The 17,149-nt window shown below is 37.2% G+C and overlaps 1 protein-coding gene and 1 long non-coding RNA gene across 2 annotated transcripts in view; one reads left to right on the top strand and one right to left on the bottom strand.

Moving 5' to 3' along the window:
- LOC145663167 (neuropeptide CCHamide-1 receptor-like) overlaps positions 1–6,942 on the bottom strand; it is a 752,389-nt gene extending 745,447 nt beyond the window's left edge. The window contains exon 1 of the mRNA XM_081729494.1: positions 6,525–6,942. The gene's annotated coding sequence lies outside the window, so the exon portion shown is untranslated. The remainder of the gene's footprint in view (positions 1–6,524) is intronic.
- Positions 6,943–7,673: 731 nt separating this feature from the next.
- LOC145662209 (uncharacterized) lies at positions 7,674–14,329 on the top strand. The gene is made up of 3 exons (XR_014127011.1): positions 7,674–8,046; positions 12,375–12,501; positions 13,851–14,329. It is a non-coding gene; the product is annotated as an uncharacterized LOC145662209 (long non-coding RNA).
- The last annotated feature ends 2,820 nt before the right edge of the window (positions 14,330–17,149 follow it).

Raw genomic sequence — 17,149 nt, 5'->3', positions numbered from 1 at the left:
TGAATGTTTTCTTAATCGAACGCAATTATGTTTTGTTGGAATTGCAGCGTCTATATTATATCACCATTTCAAAACAATAGCTTCTACTGAGATAATAAAAAGACTTTCTTTGTCCACATATTGTGTGAGGAGTGTGAAAATTGTGTATTTCGATTTTTTGTACTGTGATAAGGGAGGGTTATCTTGGCGCCAAGATAGCCCCCCCAAATGTGATCCCCTTTTTTTGGAAAACTATCAGGGTACAAACAAAACTTTTTTTGGGTATAAACGGTACAAACGATTTGCTTTCGAATGATGTGTTTCAATTTTTTGTGATGTGATACGGGGGGACTATCTTGGCGCCAAGATAGCTCCTCCCAGTTGACCTCTCAAGTAATCCTATAAGGAAAATGGTACAAACGAAAATATTTTCGGTACAAACGGTACAAACGCAGTACAAACGAATGAGCTAGTCATTGTTTCAGTTTTCTAAAGTGGGGGGCTATCTTGGCATACGTCATGAAGGACCTCCAAGGACAGTCTGTACACCAGAAAACATCCATCGTGTACGCCAGGCTTTCCAGCAAAGTCCGCAAAGAGCAGCTCCGTCGCCATGTAAGAACACTACATATGTCACATACATCGCTGCGTCACATTTTGATAGAAGACCTATACTCTCATCCTTGAACTGTTTTAAGACCAACTGAATCGCTATGAAGACTTGATGGACAATCTTATAATGTCTGTTGAAGTGAATTATCACCTGAATGGAAGTGTCAATAAACAGAATTTTCGTTACTGGTCGTACACTCATCAGTACAGCCCTAAGGTTGTTTGGTGTGGTATCAGTGTTGTTGAGGTATTGTTTCGCCCACCTGACAATTACTTTCCTGTTTAGCACACTAAAATGCCGGTCGTACCTACGTCACAGCTCTCATTAAATAGCAACTAGGTCTACACTCCTCTTACGAACGTAAGTTTCCTCCTCTTGAACACGCACTTGCACTGCCCGACAACTCATGGTGAACAAACTGGCAGAGTGCCACCATGCACTTCAGTTTGGAGTGTTGCCACTTTCAAGTGTTCCATTTCCTGTGGTTCACCCTGTATATGTGCATATTTGAAGAATTACACACACACACACACACACACACACACACACACACACACACACACACACACACACACACACACACACAATAACAGGCCAATATTTACCGGAAGTAAGGTTATTTCTTTAAGTTGAGTATCGATGTATGTTAGATTTTCTAAATATCACACGAACGATATTAACTTATACTGGGCGTTTGGAATCTTCAATAATTTTATTTGGAGTAGGAAGATGATGTAAATTCGTTAACTTTTTCTACTAAACCGGAACGTTTGGGAACTCTGTGTCTACGGGAAATTTACTAATATGGCTTTCCTTAAATGCGAATTTAAAATGAAATATGTCAGTTTAACGTTCAACATTAATGATCTTTATGCTAAGGAAGATTATGATTAAGGCAAGTGAATGATAATGGAAGAACTGGTGGAATGAGAAAGTGGAAGAAAATGGGAAAATTATGAGACAACCTACGGACATGATGTAGTCCACCACAAGCTTACTGGGCGGGGATCAAACTAGGGGCTCCGTACACTAGACGTACCGGTAAGCTCTCTAAGACTGGATCTTCGTGGCCCCCTTTTAAATGTGGATTTAAATGTAGTATGTATACTATAGCGTTATATTTCTGGATAAAATTAATATTTCGTTAAATGGAGGGACTTAAAAATCACAGTTGCACTATATTTTGCATACAAATTAGTATTTACTTTTGAGTCTAACTAGTTATGCTTCGAATTTTAGAAGCAAGATAAATTTATTTCTCTAATAATTGAGATTTGTATCAACCTTTAACAATTTTACCATGATGCATAAAAATCTACAAATTTTTACGGATTTTTTGCGTAAAATACCTTCTAGATCGTTGAAGCGAATAATTACCTCCCTTATTATTCATTTGATATCACCTCAAAGCAGTATATATTGTGCAAAACTCTCAGAGAGGATATGGGTCACATTCTATCGAAATCGATTTTTTTTCTTATGAAACACTGATTTAATTTTCGGGGCATTGTGACTCAGTGACAGAGCGCTTACTTTTAGTGCTTGGGGTTCTTGGTTTGATCCCTGTCCCAGTAAGATTGTCTTGAGAACATCGTATCCGTGGATTTTCTCGGGGCACTCCAATTTCCTCCCACATTCTCTGTTTCTTAGGACACAATCGTGTGATGTTAAACTCAAATATTTTACTTCATTTTATTTCCTAATCTGATTTTTAATTTCTCACTGGGGTGTGGGGTGTAAATCCAACCATTTGGTGTTCACTGATTTTATCTTCATTTACTGGGAATCATAAGCCTTCTAAGAATTATCAATATATCTTAGATCTTGATTGAGTCAAATAGTAGAAGATTGCTTTAATTAATAACACATGTGAAAAAAATAATATTTACAGTAATTTCAGTTACAGTGGGAGCATGGTAGGTCAGTAGGAGAGTGCTAATCTGATGTACGTACGACAGGCACCCTAGCCCATGTGAGTATCTGTTGGAAACATCGTATCCGTGTCTTTTTATCATATTGTCCTATTTAATGCAATATTCTGATTCGTTTACTTCTTATGAAGTCATTCAGTTAAATTAACCATCTACATTCTTTAGCCTAAAGGGCATAGCCATTAGATATTAGAGGTCTAACTTATTCCTTCTTTTTCATTGTGTTACAGTAACGGAAATCGTTTCCTTCATTAAAATAATATTGCTGACCAAATTTATGGTTGACTACACTGTGGTACTTTACACAATACTATTTTTGAAAAATATCGGGGTGGGGAGTCAAAAAATTTTTTGAGGTCGTTTTAGGTCAAGGGTAACCTTTTGGGTCAATAGCGACCCAATTTGGATCAAGGGCCGATTTGACTATCTTACTAGGAAAGACCCTTTCCACTCATACAACATAACAAGAAAAACTATTGCCGCTTTTATAAGCTACTAATGTTGATATATGACAGACATTTTTTCCACTTGTTAATGTAACTCTAATTTCTTTGCTTATTTATTCCTGACAGAAATGCCCGTTCTTCCCAAGGGAAGAATAAGGTTAATGCAAAAAATATCTGAAAGTTATTCAACCTGCAATGCAGACAAAACATTTGGGTTGCATACATCACAGATAATGTGATTCACTATACATGTACGTAATTTAAATTTTAAACTTCTCCCAAACGCCTAGGATTTTTCGTTCGATTCCTGGTCAAGTAAGTTTCTGGTACACAAAATGGTGTCGGTGAGTTTCCATTTCTCGAAGATTCTCATTCCAACAATTTTTCCATCATCATTCACTTGCCTAAATTATCCGTCTCCCTTAGAATACAGGCCATAATCCTTGTATGTTCAACAGAAATATTTAATTTTCTTCTTCGACTCGAAAATCTAAGAAAAGAACGACTTCGTTCGCAATTAGATCTGGAGAAGAATTATCAGTTTACAAGATTTGATTACTCTTTTGCATGCGAAAATCTCGTGATACAGACAGACATACACACATATACACACAGAATAGGTCTACGTAGTAAGTGCTTAATAAAATATGTTAGTTACTTACTAAAACAGGTCTATACAACTTCATTTTTGATTAATTGATGTTTCTTTTTTAAGCTACGGAAAAGTAAAATATACGAAAAATATAAAATAATAAATAAATTACGATATATTAATATCGTAATATTAATTCCTTATATAACTACGAAATCTTTAAGTTTAAGGTCCTAGGATTGTGCCTTTTAGGACAAGGGAAGCGATAATTAAGGCAAGTGAATGATAATGGTAGAATTGATAGAATGAGAAAATGGGAGGAAACGGGAGCTCCAGGAGAAAACCCACAGACACGTTGTTGTCCACCACAAGCTTACTTGGCCGGGGTTCGAACCAGGAACCCCACACACCAGAAGGAAGCACTTTACCACTCTACGTGAGCCACCCTCTACCCCCAGTTACATAACTAAGTGGTTAATATTTAGGAGATAAGAGTTTCCCACTACATAACATCATGCATTACATGACATTAGAATTATTGTCAATGGTGCTTGCACAAGATTCCCCAGCACAGGACTTTATAGTACACAGGAACTAAGAAAATTATTCTAGAGAGAGTTTGGAAATCTATATTGAAAATTATTAGAGATATGGCCTCGAGAAAAAGAAGAAATTTCGTAGCTCTGGGAAGAATTTCCACCTGGACGACTCCGTAAGATCACAAATGATTTGCGATTACTTTTTTGTTAAGTAAAATCAAATCACTATAGAAAAAGAAATGCAAGCAAACGAAATTGTAAATTAACCAAATTTTTGTCATTGTGTCGACATCTAAATATTTTGGTTTTAACTACCAACTATACAAAACAATTTTCTCGAGGTTACTAACTTTCAAATATATTTTGTAATTTAAACCAAACTTTAATTGTTGAAACTATAATGTTTTGTCTTTTTACAAGCTAACCGTACAATTAATTAAATTGAATGACTTCGTTTCAAGGGCGCCCATCAGGGGGAGAAAAATGGGGCGCTAGCCCACCCACTCTAGAGGAAATTGTATTTCAGAATATCGAAAATCCAATAGAATTAGTTACAGCAAAATTTGAAACTATTTGAAACGTCGCTTATACTTGCACCCCCCTTGGAAACCACAACATGGGCGCCCATGCTTCGTATTATCATTCATACCAGTTTTATCATTTTATAATTTATCGTTTTATCGTCATTCGTTTTATCATTCCGTCAGTGTTTTAACTTTCATGAATTATATTGGTGTTTCGAAAAAACTTATTCAATTAGTATAGCTAATTTCGATGTCGATACAACACACTAATTACTAATATATTCTATCTATTTACATGGCTTCGTTTCTGGAGGTTGATCGCCACAAAAACTCCATAAGGATTTAATCATGTTCCAAGCCTAACTATAGGGGACACGGTAGCACTAGTGCATCGGATCCGATTCGATCCTCGACCAAGTAAGTTTATCTTGGACGACACTTTGTTCATGGGTTTTCTTGGGGTAGTCCTGTTTCCTCCCAGATTATGATTCCACCGATTTTTCGATCCTCATTTCCTTTCCTTAATATTCCGTCTCTCTTAACCTGAAGGAAATATGTGTGGGACGTTAAATGGATAGATACCATTCAAGCCAAACTCTTCGCGATTACTATTCAAGCAAGCAGGCATAAATTTATTTAGGGAGGGGTCCAAACTGCATGAGAATTACTTATATTAACATTTATAAATATCACTCCAAAAATTAAACTAAATTTACAGAAAAGTCGGGATTTCGCGGAGGTCCGCCCCCCAGGACCCACTCCTTTCCTATGTCTCTGACTATTACGTATCTTCCTAGCAGTACTTATGTGTGATCAAATGGCTAATACAGGAAGTTCCAGTGGCAAGCGTAAGACAAAATTGCGACTAGGTGTCCATTATTCCTCCTTCATGTTAGAAAAGGACCATTAAACCTCTAATTAACCATTACCCGCAGCAAATTTCTGCCCTGGGACACAAGGCTGCCCTTAGCCTTCAGCCTCGGAGAGGACCCTGGGTAGAGGAAAAAAATGATTCAGAATGAGGACCATGATACGAAAGGTAATATAACTGTGGACTATAGTAAGATAGTCCGTTCCTTTGTATAAAAGAAAATTCGTCACGTGCCAATGTAACTTTGAAATTATATATATAAAAATATAAAATGTAGTGCCTGTGTGAGAAAAAGGTATAGTTAGTACTTGTCTATTTCATTTTCGAGTCTGCTTGTCTATTTTATAAGACCGAAGTACGTTAAATAAATAAGAGCTTTGTTTTTTCTTCCCCATAAATTATGAAAACCGGGACTCCGATTATTAATTGCCTTTCGCTCTTGATTACTGAGTCTGGATCTTATCACAAACCCAAGTCTCTGCCTTACAATGTCACAATAACTTCTTAGATATGACCAAATATATTTTCCGTAAGATTTTCTAACAACTATCAAATTGCGTACTCTGTAATTTTCCATGTGGGCGGTGTATCTTGCCTATTTTAAACGTCTTGATTTTGTCCACATGACATATAACTTTTACAAAGCATCAAATTCTTTCGCCTATTTGTTTCTTTTCGCATCATGTTTTTTTTTTTTTTTTTCTGATCGCTTCGTTTTCGTAATTATTCAGCATGTCGGAAACTAACTTTTACATTACCATGAGTATATTATAACAATTCTACAATAGGAAATAATTTGTAAATATGCACTTATATTTGAATGAGATGTATTCGATTTGTTTGGTCTAATTTTTAAGAAAAAATAGCCCATTTTACGCGTAAAAAAATTAAGTGACTTCAAATGTTGATAATAATATTTTTTCGTTTATATAATTAAATTACACAGATAAATACATTATTTTAGAAACTTGGCTTAAGGTTATATATTTACGTAAAATACCAAATTATATTTTTGTTAAGATCACTCACCAGTAGCCTTGTCAATTCTTAATAACATTGATGCAATATATGGTTCATGGATGGTTCTTGAGAAATGGAAACCGTTTTGGTACTGTGTTTTTCGCGAAACGTTTTTTAAAAAAATCAGAAATTTCAAGTTATTAGTTCGGATCACGTGTATCACTCATTCTATATCAGAAACCAACTTTTTTTGCAAAGTTCTTCTCGCAAATAATTTTAAGAAACTTGACATATGGTAAGGAAATGGTAGTTCACGTGACAACTTTACTGCGCGCCATCTATCAATGCGCTGAAAGTGCACATCAATGACTAATAAAAAAAAAAAGTTCTCCGTGAAAACTGCCGTATACGCAGCGCGCGGTCGGCTGTTCACGGTAGCGCGCGGATATCCTCGTAGTCGCAGCAACCTGTATGCTTCTGCACGGAGGAGAGAGGCACACTGCAAATTCTTCACAGAAAATTTCTCTCGTGGTGATCTCTCCCCCGCCCCCCAGTCTGGTTAGTACTCCTACATTCCGCTCCTCTCGTAAAAGTACGCACGCGTAGTTTCTACCAAGTGACGACGATAGCAAAAACAGAAGGAACAGAAAAAAAAAGAAGCGCCATGCGCCCGCGCGTTCTCTGTTTAGCTATCTCCTAAATGTAATAGCAACCACTCTCCTTCCCTTAAGCGTAGTTATACAGATGGGTAACTATTTGTTGTTTTGTGGCTGTTCCCAATTTGCGCTCATTGCTTCTTTTCCTATTCATGGAGAAATTTATTTGAATAATGGTGCTATGTTGGTTTCTTTTCCCCAAACATCCATGTTTCGATATTCTTTCTTCTCCACAAATTAAAAATCAATATTGCATCATTTACATTAACTTAGAATTTTAACAATACAAAGCATTGCTTTCCTTTATTGTTTAACGGATGTCTCCTTCTACACTGTACAAACTCTTACCTCGCCCACCTTACCCACTGGTCTAGTAGGTAGCGCGCGCGCCTGTGCTGCATGTCTCCATTTGAAACATGGTGAAATGAAATCTTTAAGTTTTACGTTCCACCATTATGCCGGCTAGACTAAAGGAGACGTTGATAATGAGAAATGAATGAAGTAGTGGAATGAAGAAAGTGGGAGGAAATACAAGAACTCCGAGAAAACCCACTCACTCCCCAAGTAGCACAGTCACGTCATAAACACGTCTTTTTTTGGGGTTCGAATTCAAAATGACGTCTTTTGAAAATTTGGAACGTCTTTATCACGTACCAAAATGGTAACAAAAATGACGTGTCAAACATGACCTAAATTGTACGTGTTTATCACGTGCCAGAATGGTACAAAGAATCACGTGTCGGACATCACCAAAAATAGACGTCTTTTTTAGGTGCTAAAAAGCGCGGACGTTCCCCGTACTGTAACTGCAGTTTGAGCAGTGCATGCTGGGAATCGTGAGCCATTTGCGGAATCGTGTTTTGATGGTATTGTTTGTGAATATAAATAATGTGTTTTGTTGAAGTCACCTGTGATAACGGTCAGCTTTAAGACAAGTAAGTATAATTCCTATCCTATTCCTATCTAGGTGCATTCTGTGTAAAATTCAGCAGATTGAGTATTCTACGGTTTCTTATTACAGTGTATTAAAATACCGTAGAAAGAACGAGGATACCTACATTAGGTTAACATATGCAGACGCCTGTATCAAATTAAATATTTTAGGTAGAATACTATATAAAATGTTAATAGTGAAGGTAGTAAAATGATAATGTATGTGTTTTTATTCTCAATAAACCGTATATGGGAGTGAGTATGCATGGGAAAGTATGTCATTCTGTGGTGCAGTTTTATTATACAGATCCGTAGATTGTAAAATATACGAAAAAAAAATTGGACAAGTCTTTAATTTGCCTATTTCATGTCGAGAACAGGACCAACCAACCTCCGCGGGGCTTCTAACCCGTTCCTACTACTACTACTTATAGACTACTATGAATCCGTATAATAAAAGCTGCACGCATTGTGGTACTATTTGCCAAGGCGAAAGACTGATAAATACAAGCAAACAACGAGATGACAGTAAGTGTATGCTTTTGGAGGCATTACTGGAACAGACGGTTCTACTAAATTTTAATACATTTCTTACATTTTCAGGTTAGGTTAGAGCATTGTATTTCCTATAGCAGAATATGCACTAAATGAGGAGCTCCATTACTACTTGCAGATTGACTTCACGGGGGTTAGTGTAAATATAGAGTAGACGCATGGGGCAAGGTTCTAGAACACAGGTACCCCTTCCCACTTAATTGTAACAAAGACAGAAAACAACGTGCCGTGCGGGGCTCTAACCCGCCTTCACTCGCTGACGCTCGCTCAACAATACTATGTGAATTAAATGTTAAACTTTGGTACAGAAAAGAACCAATCTAGCTGTTAACCTATATGGGGGGGGGACTTGTGTTCTAGAACCTTCCCGACGCGTAGCATATTAAGTACAGTGCATAAAACACGAAATAACTTTTGCTAGGTGCCCACTAAAAAGCACAAATGCATTCTATTTTAATCAGTGCAGGAGCACAGCAAGAGGGCCCGAGCGGCAACGAGGGGGTGCGTTCGTAGGGAACAGGCACGTCAGCGACGGGGACTATGTGCGTAAAGAAGGATAATGGAAAAGCACAGTTACGCTTACAATGATTTCACTATCACTCAAAATGCGGCTTCACTCGAGCAGACGGTTCTACCAAATATAAAATTTATAGGTAAAATATTATAAGAAACATTTTTCGTGAAGGAATGAGAATGTGAACCTAAGTAATTACTGTCAGTGTACATCATATTGAAATGAATTTTAAGTGATCAGTGAAAGTATTGCATATGTAAGTGTGGTCTTCCACTATTCTCGTTTAGACGTATATTCCCCGTCGCTGACGCGCCTGCTCCCTACGGACGCATCCCGTCGCTGCCGTTCGGACCCTGTTGCTGTGCTCCTACCCCTGCTTTTTAGTGGGGAGCTGAAATAAATTGGTTCGTGTTTTATTCACTGAAATTGTTACGCTTTACGTCCACGCTGTATTTGTACTGAGGCCTGAAGTCAATCTGCAAGCACTAATGGAGCTTCTGATTTAGTTCATACTCTGCTAAAAGAAATGCGTTGTTCTAACCTGATATGAAACTGTAAGAAATATGTCAAAATTTGGTAGAACCGTCTGCTCGAATAATGCCCAAAATTCATTTCAATTTGCTGTGTACTGATATTAATTACTGACATTCACACTTTTATTCCTTCACAAAAATATGTTTTACATCGTATGTTACCTATGAATTTTCTGTTAGGTAGAACCGACTGCTCGAGTGGACCTCTTTGGGAAATAACCCTCGGCAATTGTTGCAATGCCAATCGTGTATGACTTCAAAGTTAGAAACAAGAAGCCCTATGGAAGTTCTAACCCCTTCGCTCACTCAGTTATGTTTTGTTTAACCTTTTGTAGCACTACTGTCTTAAATCTAGTGAAAAAATCCACAAAATAGATGAATATTTGGTAGACCCGTTTGCTAAAGTAGTGCCCCCATTGTATATGTGCATAATCAGTGGGAGGATATTACCCCAGTTGAGACAAGGTGACCAGAACTTTTACTTTCAGAAACGGGACGCATACTAATCGGCGCGGGGGGTGGGGTGACTTCCACATTGCATTTTGGGACTCAGCAGTGTTTTCAATTTACAAAATACAAAGTAAGAATGATAACACAGCGTTTCTAACTTAAGTATTACCCAACAATACTTTTAACTACTTCAACACTCAGAATTCCCACTCAATTTCCACTTGAACCACAGAACACTCAATTCTCATTTGAATATTCAGAAGTTCTAGGCACGGGTGAACCTTCCCAGTAAGTGTTGGTACGGAAGAGTGTAGAATTAGCATTGGCTATTTATATTTTGAATAATAATTACGGGACACCTGGGTCATGTTTGCTTAAAAACGGGACATTTAGGCGTCCCGTTTGAGAATCTGAAAGAAACGGGACAACGGTTGAAAATAAGGGACTGTCCCGGCCAAAACGGGACGTCTGGTCACCTTGAGTTGAGAGCACTCTCAAACTGCAACCATCGCCCTGCTGCACCTACACACCCTCACAAGACACTTGGCTACCGTAACTGTGCTACAGAATTCGGTGTGGAAATCATAATAATGTAACGGGTTTTTGACTGTTCGAATATTTTGTTCATTAATTGAGTAGACAGCTCCCTCGCATTTTAGATTACAGTACTTACTCCAGTGCCAGCATGTGATGATGGATACTTATCAATGTTGCCACTGAAGTTAAAAAAAAATATATTCCAGCTCAATTAAGTATCCTCTACATGACTATATTATTATGATTTCCACTGCTAATCGTGAAACGGTTCAAAGGAAACCAAATGTCTTATTAAGGGACCGTGGTTGGGGGCTGGTGCTGGTTCCAGTCAGATGTGTTTAAGAGAGCTCTTGACATAGGGAATATCCTCCTAATGTTTATGCGCACATTAACAACGGAAGTCTCTTTGGGTCAAAAACCTGCTTTCAGGTGGAACACCAATTCCTCATCATTAAAAAGAAATGAAATTAAATATTTAGTTTCACGCCCCAGGATAGGCACCGAGCCTAAGGAAGATGGTGATAATGAAATGTGAAAAATGGTGGTGTGAAGAAAGTGGGCGGAAACGGGAGAGTGTCGAGAAAACTCAGGCACATGGTGTTTGTCCACCACAAAGCCCACTTGGCACGAGCTGGGATCAAACCAGGGACCCCACGCACTAGAAGTGAACGCTCTACCACTGAGGTACTGCAGCCCCATCAGTAAAAAAAAAAAAAAAACATACCTCATTGCTTCGGGGCTTACATATCTGCTGCCACCAAAAGGAAGGTGTGTACACAACAGGGGCGGATCCAGAGGTGACGACTGCCCCTCCCAGAGTAGGATATTTTTTATTTTTTTTAAAAAAAATAAAACCTACCCCAGAATTGGAGCTCTTGATTTTTTCAAGCTTGTATTATAAATGTAAGATAAAAACTTTTTTTTTTTCACGTTGCAGAATTTAAATGAAGCAATACATAGCAAGAAATTACTTGCCTTGGTGTTTTTGGTCAGAAAATGTCCGCGTTCGAAAACGCAGGTAGTCATTTGTGTTCTTTGTGTTCAAGATGCGATATTTTACGCTCTCACTCCGTTCTCAAAACCGATCCCTGCTTCTTATGGGGCCGCGGTGGCTCAGTAGTAGAGCGTTCACCTCTGGTGCTTGGGGTCCCGGGTTCGATCCCAGCCCCCGCCAAGTGAACTTTGTGGTGGACAAACACCGTGTGCGTGGGTTTTCTCGGGGTTCTCCCGTTCCCTCCCACTTTCTTCATTCCACCATTTCATCCATTGCTCATCATCACCGTCTCCTTTAGCCTAATCAGCATAATCGTGGGACGTAAAACTCAAAGATTTTCCGATCCCTGCTTCTTGTTAACAACGGGCAGACAATAATCCATAAAATCTATCTGTCCACAAGTTTGTCAATATTTATTTTGCGTATCTTTCCATTTAAGAAGTGGCCATTCCTGCATCGAGGTTGGGACGATTTCGGACTCTTCTTCACACCTTCCTTTACGCTGAAAATATCCAGAACAGAAAGCATGTAAAATTTATGGCTGATATTTCCCTGCCAACTTATTTTTTTTTTCTATAAGCTCTTTTTTTTTTTTTTGATACAAAATGTAGTAAAAACCCACTTTACTGTTTACATAAAATTAAACTGCTTCATTTCATGTTAAATGTATTTAGTCTTTGTAATAAGCCTAGTTGTAAATACATGTTATTTGCCAAAATAAGCCTTGTATGTACTCCCACTTTCCAGAGCGTGTGGCCAATGCTCCTGCAAATGATGAATTGATCAACAGCAGACCACCTGACCCCTTTCTGCTCGTCGAGCTGCTCTAGAAATATCACTGTGGAGGATGACATACATACCAAAGTTGCGACAGGTGAGTTTTTGACATGTTATTTTATAATACCCATGTAAGAAAAGGCCGAGTAAGAAGAAAAGAAAGAAAGTAGTAATATTTTATTAGTACTTAACTAAAATAAAATAATTGTTGAACAAGGCAATACTTTTATATAAATGAAATATTCAATTTAACGTTCCACGATCAGGCACTGAGGCTAAGGGAGTCGGTGATGATGAGAAGTGAATTAAATGGTGGAATGAAGAATGTGGGAAAAAATTGGAGAACTCCAAGAAAAGCCGCTTGAAGTGAGCTGGGATCGAATCATTGGCCCCAAGCACCAGAGGTGAACGCTCTATCACCGAGCCACAGCTGCGCCAATTTTATTTAAATGTAACTGTTTCAGCAACTACCCTTGTCTTCTTCAGATACACTCTATTTATTTATTTATTTATTATTTTAGATTTTTAAAGGTTTCCCTGTTTATTAATTTTTATTCTTTCAGCAATTATTTTATTTGACTTGAGTATTTATATATAAGCAAAGCTTTAATATGGAATGTATCACATGTTATAGTGTTCGCGCTTTTTTTTTTGAATGGATAAAAGTAGTCCTCCCGAAAATATTTTCCTCAACAGAGGGGTAAAATATAATTTTCACCAAAGAGAAGTTTTATTATTATTATTATTATTATTATTATTATTATTATTATTATTAATAATAATAATAATAATAATAATAATAATAATAATAATAATAATAATAATAATAACTGCCGCAACTTCTAACCCTGCTCAGAACAAATAATGTGACGATTTTCACCCTACTGCTTGTGACAGAATTCTGGTTCTAGAAGTCTTATTTTTTAAAAATACTCCAGTAACAAGTGAGGGGGCGTTTGCTCACAATTTTTTTACTTTTCGGAATACATAAGTTATACACCATTTTGTTTGTATCAATATCGTATCAATATACTTGATCGTCACTTTTAGCTCACATCCTAAAGTTGGTCTTGGAGTGGCATTTTATATTGTGAGCACATATGTAATGTAGCCTTCTATCAGTGTTTCAGAATTATTTGTCATGTATCTGTATATACAAAGTCTTATATCCCCCAACTTGTTTGATCCTCCTGAACAATCAGAGTTAACAGCTGCAATAAAATCAAAAGTTAAGCTATTACAGAATAACTAAAATTAATGGTAGTTTAATTTCGCTGTTTGGAAGGCCGTTAAAAGTGGGACTTCATGCAAGCGAGTGCAGTAACTAATCGTTTTATTGCGTATTGATTGTAGTTACACATGACGTATTGTAATTATTTTTTAAAATTTTGTCCCCACCTGAAAAATTGCACTATGATTGTTCATGATTTTTTTTTTCTGTTTCAGTGTTCCTATCTGTCATCGTTGGGAGGAAAAGGGACCTTTCTCTGATGCTTGGTTTCCAAAGAGCTGGCGATGGAATTTAACTCCCGCGGAAAAAAGAGCAAAGTTCACGTTGTGCAAACTAGCCTTAAAGACACTTATCATTCGTGAGTAAAAATAAAGATCTTCAAATGAACAAATGCCACAAATCTTCAAAATGTTAGTAGAAAGATATTCACTTCCATCTGCCTTGTTGTTTGAGGATGAAAAGGATTCGGCATGCTTGAAACATGTTGACCTGTTCCTCCTCGCTTTGTTGGAAATCAATGTAAAGGCATCTCTTTCGAAAACTAAAAGATGGAAGAAACTGCTACTGGTATAATAGATGGGATAATAAGTGGGATACTTACCGCAGTCCCCATTTTTAACCTACTTAAGCACGTGAGGCTTTTTTGATATGATGCTGCATTTCTGTACTTTCAATAACTATGAAAGGTGTTTTCCTTCATACGAAATTTATAGAAAAATTTTATTCTTTTTATTTTATATTATAAAAAGATCTCTGTAAGTTTTAGATTATAACCAACAGATTTGCATTGTCTACATATTTCTTGTTTGTATTACAAATAATAAAGACAATCAGTGTTTCTTGTTGCATTACAAATAGCATGAATATTATTTTATACGACAAAACGTGCACATTGTACATATAACTAATAAATGTAGAATTCAAATTAATGGTTATGTGTTTTCGCTTTCATCCCTCAGAGATTAATTAATTTTAAGATGTACTTCCTTTTTCGATTTTTCACCTCCAAAATAAAGGTGTCTTAAATTGGAGTTATAAAAGTTTAGTCCTAAATTTTGCACTGTCAATAAAACCCATTGTTCTTGTGTATTGGAGTGTGTGTTGGATGTGGGTGGTTGTGTTTGTGTGTATGTGTGCGCATACTAGCGTAATAATGGATAGCTATAAAATTTATGGAAGCACGTGTTGTACCGTAATTTCATTAAGAAGAAGGTACTAGTAAATACACATGAATAAATTCCAGTGACGAAATGAGTGGATTCTTCTTAGTACTAAGGGCCGCGGTGGCTCAGTGGTAGAGCGTTCACCTCTGGTGCTTGGGGTTCCGGGTTCGATCCCAGCTCCCGCCAAGTGAACTTTGTCCAGGTGGTGGACAAACACCGTGTGCGTGGGTTTTCTCGGGGTTCTCCCGTCTCCTCCCACTTTCTTCATTCCACCATTTCATTCATTTCTCATTATCACCGTCTCCTTTAGCCTAACCGGTATAAGCGTGGGACGTAAAACTCAAAGATTTCATTTCATTTCATTTTCTTAGGACTGTAAGTACAATGTTCCTTTATTTTTCCATTTCATTCTTTGTTTTTACCATGTTTATTCGTCTTTTCTCATTCTTAAAAGTTATGTAGGGCTTTTTTTTTTCCGCCAAGGGTGAGTCTTACATTCGAGGGCTTTTTTTTTAATGTTTTTCAAGTCGATTCAATGCGTCTCGGTTTTCTTTTTAATGTATGGCTTTAAATTTATCCTTTCGTGGAGCAAGCGCTGCCGTTTCTTTCCTGTTGCATTAGGTATATAATTATTCCTCGACAGCTATTGTATATTCGTTTCTTAATGTGTAGATAAATATACCACACATTAAGGCGAATATATACTCTTCAATAGGCTAGTATCCAAATACTAAAAAATATAAATCAACAACACTAGAGGTGGTTAATTGGATATGGAAATCCCCAATCCATAGATAATACGAACATTCGGAGAAGCGAAATTTCCAAATTCTTGGAACAGACCACAATACTTTGACGTTCCCCAATGTGTGCTTCCGAGAGAGGGTGGTGATGTATTTCGCTGTAGCAAGATCTAGGGTTCTTAGGGTCTATCCTGATCTGTTATTTATTACAATAACCCAGTGGTCTTACTTATCTGGTATAGGAGCTTGTAAATTATTATGCAAATTACAACACAATGGTGAAAAATCAAGCAGCAGCCACAAGGATAAATTTATTTTCATTATTGTTTTTACTTATAATAATCGTTGTCCAGTTGTTATTCGTAGACTTTTTTTTTACCCAAGAAAAGTGTTGCGGCCAGAGATCAGTTCAGAACTGTCAAGAAAAAAAACGCAGTTAAGAAAATAGAAAAAGTATGATTTTTCTTTTTTATCATTTTTTTTTAAAAAATGTGTTGTAAGCTGTGTGTTTTAGAGTAATTATTATTATTATTATTATTATTATTATTATTATTATTATTATTATTATTATTATTATTATTATTATTATTCAGTTTCATATGTCCAAATAATCATAAATTGATGTGTATCCAGTGTTGACATTAGGAATCTCAATCTATGTATAGTAGGATCTCGATTATTCGACACAGTTTCAGGGTTATTTGTTTCAACCACTATTCAACCGATCTATTTCAAAATTTACAGGGCCAGAACTAGGTAGCCCTAGTAGCCTAACCCCTAACTTTGGTGCAAAACGGTTGAATAGGGGCTGGTAAATAGCCTCAAAAGTGTGGCGAATAATCGAGGTAGTACATGGATTGAAATTCCTAATATCAAAACTGCGGATGCACATCAATTTCTAATGGTTTTGACATTTGGAACTGAACAATCCTGTAAGACTTCCATGACATTTGAGGTAGCGAGAAGCAAAGGGGTGTAAGTGACATTTTCAATAGAGTATGTATGTCTCTAAAATGGATTCTGCATTGCAAAATATACAAACTGCATAATGAAGTTCGGCGTAGAGCATTCATGGGTAGACTTTCTATTGGACTGCGACGAGCTTCACCATCCAGTTTGTATATTTAGCTGTGCAGAATCCATTTTTGAGACATCCATACTTTATTGCAAATATCGCTTACACCCCTTTGCTTCTCGCCGCCTCATTTCGAGAACGCCCCCCTTCCAATTCACATGAAGGGTGTGAAAAAGATGTGATTTACACGTGGAAATCACGTAAAAAAGACGTGATTTACACGTCATTTCTATGACGTGTAAAAGACGTCATAAAAATCACGTCATATTCCCGGACATTTCCACGTGGGAAAAGACGTGTAAATCACGTCATGTTCGGTGTATTTTACGGTGTTTTACACCAAAAAAACCACGTCTTTTCGACGTCGGTGTGCCGCTTGGGTCGGTATTTATCCACCACAAAGTTCACTAAGCACGACATGGGATCGAACCAAGGATCCAATACACCAGAGGTAAAGCCCTGGGCAGCGGTAGCCCCTCGAAAATTGGAACTTATTACGGTGATTTGGATTGCATCTTCAAAGTAGGCCCATG

The sequence above is a fragment of the Thermobia domestica genome, chromosome 10 (genome assembly GCF_964235325.1).
Source record: "Thermobia domestica chromosome 10, izTheDome1.hap1.1, whole genome shotgun sequence".
NCBI lineage: Eukaryota > Metazoa > Arthropoda > Insecta > Zygentoma > Lepismatidae > Thermobia > Thermobia domestica.
The sequence above is the reverse complement of the archived record's forward strand: the minus strand, read 5'-3'. Positions and strand labels throughout refer to the sequence as shown.